Source organism: Petaurus breviceps, unplaced genomic scaffold, assembly GCF_028583685.1.
Source record: "Petaurus breviceps papuanus isolate PSGF00001 unplaced genomic scaffold, PetGlider_PUasm1.0 174, whole genome shotgun sequence".
In the NCBI taxonomy this organism is placed as follows: Eukaryota; Metazoa; Chordata; class Mammalia; order Diprotodontia; family Petauridae; genus Petaurus; species Petaurus breviceps.
In genome coordinates this window covers 23,718,300-23,723,155 of record NW_027185761.1, presented here as the reverse complement: position 1 = coordinate 23,723,155, position 4,856 = coordinate 23,718,300, and the positions used below count along the sequence as shown (strand labels likewise).

Sequence of the window (4,856 nt, the reverse complement as noted above, 5' to 3'; positions counted from 1 at the left end):
AAAAAAAAAAAAAAAAAAACAGAGAAAGGGAATTATATAGGATACTCCCGGATGATTCTGGTCAGATCTGAAGAACATACACTTAAGGGAAATCTCTGACTCTATCTCTCTGTCTCTCTCTCTCGTTATCTTTCTCCCTCTCTGTTTCTAAATGAGTGTTTCTCTCTTCCTCTTTCTTCTCCCTGCTTTTTCTCTTTCTGTCTCTATCTCTCATACCATACCAAAGACACCAGCAATGTTAACTGATTCCTCACCGCATTTAAATATGCTGAGGAACCTCAGGTTGGGTGGGGAATGCACTCTGTACCATCCCAGAGTAACAGAGATGCTTTCTTCCTTTGATTTCAAGAACATTATTAAACACCTAATATACACTCTGATATTGTTGACCCTGTGTTCTTTTCATCTGGTCCTTCAGCCCATAAGGCAAAATGTTTAGCATCAACTTCTGATCAGAGATATTCTCCCCAGTGGCATCTCTCAGTCTTTGCCATCTTCAAGAGAGACTTTCTGATACTAGCAGAATAAAGTCCCTAGTTCATAACTGGAAGACACCTTTGAGGCCATCTAATCTGATCTCCCCAATTTACTGATAAGGAAACTGAGGCCCATGATGATTACATGACTTGCCCATGATCACACAGGTGGAATGGGGCATTTGTGCAACTCAAACCCAGTTCCTCTGACTCCAAAGCCAGTAAGTGTGCTACCTCAACGATCAAGGTCCAACCTTGATCAACCATGTATTCTTATCTAGGGTGTAAACCCATCTATCATGACTTCTTCAGATCACCTTCTACTTTCCAATTTTTCCCATATGAAGACAACTTTTCTGTAATAATTTTTTCAATTAAAAAAACATTTATTTTTCTCACTCTCCCATCCATCTCCATTTTAAAAAGAAGAAAGAATCCTTTAACAAATAGGCATGTTCACATACTAAACACACTCCTATATTAACCACATTCAATAATATGTGCCATATTCTGCATATTTAAATGAAATCACCTTTTAAATGCAAACAATTTCATGAATTACCTACAGGATAGTCTGTATCCATTCACGGGGGAAATATATTAGGAATGTATTAAATGACTTTGTCTTACTAATCCCAAGAGTAGCCACATGTTGTTCAATCATTTTTCAGTCATGTCCAATTCTTAGTGAGCTCATTTGGAATTTTCTTGGCAAAGACACTGGAGTAATCACTATTTCCTTCTCCAGCTCATTTTACAGATGAGGAAACTGAGGCAAACAAGATTAAGTGACTTGCCCAGGGTCACACAGCTAGTAAGTGTCTAAGACCAGATTTGAACTCAAGAAGATGAGTCTTCCTGACTGCAGGCCCAGTGCTCTATCCATTGTATCAACTGCCCAGTAACAACATACAGCTGAATAATAAAAATAAAATTAATAATAAAATAAAATTTAATAATAAAAATAAATTTAACTCCAAGACATTCAATCTCCAGAAGGCATATTTACTTATTCATATTACTGAATCACTTAACAAGTAATGACAATAGTAGTCACCAAAGAAGTAGACCATAAATTTGAGGAATCCAAACTGTGGGAAGGGCCACACTTGAGGACTAAGAGGGCCACATGTAGCCTTGAGGCCACAGGTCCCTCACCCCTGCTCGAGAACATATCATAGGGAATCCAGTTGCAAAGCATACTTCAATATTCCAAGAATCCAGGCTATCACTGGAATGGGTCTTCCGTCTACCAATACAAACTGTGGCCCTTTTCACACTTAGCAGATAGTCTTCATGAATTGTTTCAGCTAAAAAGTCATCACCTAGTGGCCAACCCTCTTGTTATTATGAGAAGAGGGATCTTATAGCAAATGGCCCCAATTTTTCCATCTAAACAAGAGGAAAAAGGGAGGTGGGATGTGGATGACTTGAGGGGAGAAGAGGCTTGGAATAGCTTTTGTGAGATAGGGAATCATAGGGAGGGATAAAAGGATCCCCTTGCTGTAGTGAGAACCCAGCTGAAGTTGGATAATATGAATTACATAATCACTACCATTATCAAAGACCAGGGTCAGTCCCCCTCCAGGGTCAGTCCCCCCTCCACATGTCCTTGATCTTCTTCAGTCATTCCCATTCTCTATTCAGTCTTCAATTTCTCTTTGTCATTTGGTTCCTTCCTTATTGCCTCCAAGCCTACTAAGTCTCTGCCATCCTTAAAAAAATTTCCCTAGACCTGCCCCCATCCATTCTAGCTATCATCCATATCTCTCCTCCATTTCTCAGCTAAACTCTTAGGATAAAACTGCCTGTGCTTTTGCCTCCACTTTCTTTTCTCTCACTCACTCCTTCAAAAGCTTTGCAATCTGATTTTGGACGAGAACTTCTCTCTCTAAAGTTACCCATTATCTCTTCGTTGCCAGATCTGATGCCTTTTCTCAATATTCATCCTTCTTGACCTCTCTGTTGCATTTGATATGGTTGACTGTCCTTCTTCCTAGACAAACTTTCTGGTCAGGGTGCATGGTAAGAATAATGAGCTACTGAAAAAGAGACAGAGTGCTTAGATCAGTAGGAGGAAAATCAAGAAAGAAGAGTGTCACAAAAGCCCACTGTGAGTGTTCCCCAAAGCTTTATTCTGGATTATCATCTTCAACTGTCTCTTCACTCTCTCTCTGTGACCTCATCAGCTCCCATGGATTCAATTTCTATACATGTGACACCCAGATCTCTATGTCCAGCTCCAGTCTCTCTCATGAGCATAAGGTTCATATTACCAAATGCCTCTTGTTTCCAATTGGATGTTCCGGACACATCGCAAACTCAACACATCTAAAACAGAATTGATCCACCACTACCACCACCCCTCAACCTTCCCTCTTACAAACTTCCCTGTTTCTATTGAAGGAAAGTACTACCATTCTTTTTGACCCTCAGGCTCATAGTCTTGGCATTATCCTTTTCATTCTTACTCACCCCATATTTCCAATCAGTTGTCAAATCTTGCCATTTCTACCTTCACATCACTTGCATCAAACCCCTTCCCTCCACTCCTGCAGCTACCACCTTAGTCCAGGCCCTTATTATCTCTCACCTGGAGTACTGAAATAGCCTCCTAATTGATCTCCCTGCCTCAGGTCTCTCGCTGATCCAGTCCTATCCACTGATGCTAATGTGAGTTTCCTTCAGCGCAGATGTGACCATGTTACTCCTCTACTCAGTCAACTTCAGTGGCTCCCTATGGCCCCTAGGATAAAATAAAATCTTTTCTGTTTGGTTTTTAAAGACCTTCACAACTTGGTTTCAACCTAGTTTTATTCTTTGCATTTCTATCCCCACCTAGCACAGTGCTTGACATATGATGGACATTTTTTTAAAATGCTCATTGATTCAATGATGAACCTTTCTAAACATAGCTAGATTTCAAAGACTGATACTTGAACATTTTCCTGCTTAGTTGGACCTAGTCGAGCTTGCAGTGACCATCACTTTGTAAATGGAAAAGAAACCTGTCAGTGGAACCATAACAACCAAGCCTGGCTCTGAAGAAGAGTTGAAAGAAATATCCCATTTCTTTCTTTGCAGAAGTGGAGGACTTTGAGTGTGGAGTATTATGTATCCTATCAGATTCATCTGGCATATTGGTTTGTTTTGCTGAACCAAATGTTCTCTCTTTTTTATTCTTTGTTGCAAGGGATGGCTCTCTGGGTGGGAGAGGATTATATTCAGAAATGAAAATGATGGCAAAAAGAGTTTTTTAAAAGACAATTTTAATAGTACAGTGTAAAGTAGAAACAAAATGTTTATGGTCCCTGGCCAACTGCCTTCCCCTACCATACACAAAAACACGTTGGATATAAGCAGAGGTGATTTCTTCCTGCAAAGCAGTAACTCAGTGTCACAATGTGCAAAGTTATAAAGAAGCCTTCCTGTCCTCAGGGGAAGCTTTGGTACCAACCATTTTAGTCTTAGATCCCCCAAACTGAACTGAACTAGGTCAGTTCAACAAGCACTCCTTATTAAAAGCTAATTTTTTTTAAAAGGTGCTAAGGAGACATGAGTGAAACATGGCACAATCCCTGCCTCGCCCCCTAGAATCCTACAGTACAGTAGGGAAGGTGACATTGCGTAGATAACTAAGATACGAGTTAGACTAGGGTGTTTTAGGAGCACAGGAGAGATCCAAGCAGTGGTATGAGAGATTCCAAGAGGGAATCTACTTTCACATTGGTCTTCTCCTTTGACTCACTTAGAGAACCAAATGTTCTCCAAGACCACTGCAAGCTCTAAATCTATGATCATATGAAAATTTGGGCAGGGACATGATGTGGTTAGAGCTGTATGTTGAGAAGATTACTCCAGCAACAGTCGAATTCAGTTTTCTGCCTCAAGTGTGTGCAGAGGTTAAGGGACCATAGTGAGGGCAGGACATCAGAGGCATTTACTGTTATAGGAGGGAGTCATTTCTTTGGGATTTACTGTAACTCATTTGCATGCGAGTCACTTCATTTTAAGATAAAGGTCTTTGGAAAACGGGTTTCCTTTCATGATTTGTCAGCATGATGTAAGTTTGGAACACAGTGTGTGTGTGTGTGTGTGTGTGTGTGTGTGTGTGTGTGTGTGTGTGGTGTGTTTAACCAAAGTCAAGCCCTTCTTTTTTACACCTCCACACTCCTAAAAAAAATTGTAACACAAAATAGTTCATACATTCTGGTATTCAGATCCTGCCAAAATTTCACTTCTACTTCTTGGTCTGGGACATTTATCAAAAGCACTTTGCAAACCTAAAAGCGCAGGGAGGACAATGACAATGTTAAATAACGTTAATTATGATATGATGATGATGATGATGATGATGATGATGATGATGATGATGATGAT

The 4,856-nt window shown here is 40.1% G+C and overlaps 1 protein-coding gene across 12 annotated transcripts in view; it reads left to right on the top strand.

Moving 5' to 3' along the window:
- HRH1 (histamine receptor H1) overlaps window positions 1–4,856 on the top strand; it is a 127,589-nt gene that overhangs the window by 12,570 nt on the left and 110,163 nt on the right. The window contains exon 3 of one of the 12 annotated variants that reach the window (XR_011167544.1): window positions 3,433–4,470. The exons of 10 other annotated variants lie outside the window; for them this stretch is intronic. The gene's annotated coding sequence lies outside the window, so the exon portion shown is untranslated. Of the gene's footprint in view, window positions 1–1,224; window positions 1,459–3,432; window positions 4,471–4,856 lie in introns of those variants that run through there. One more of the 12 variants, XR_011167543.1, reaches the window with a different exon arrangement.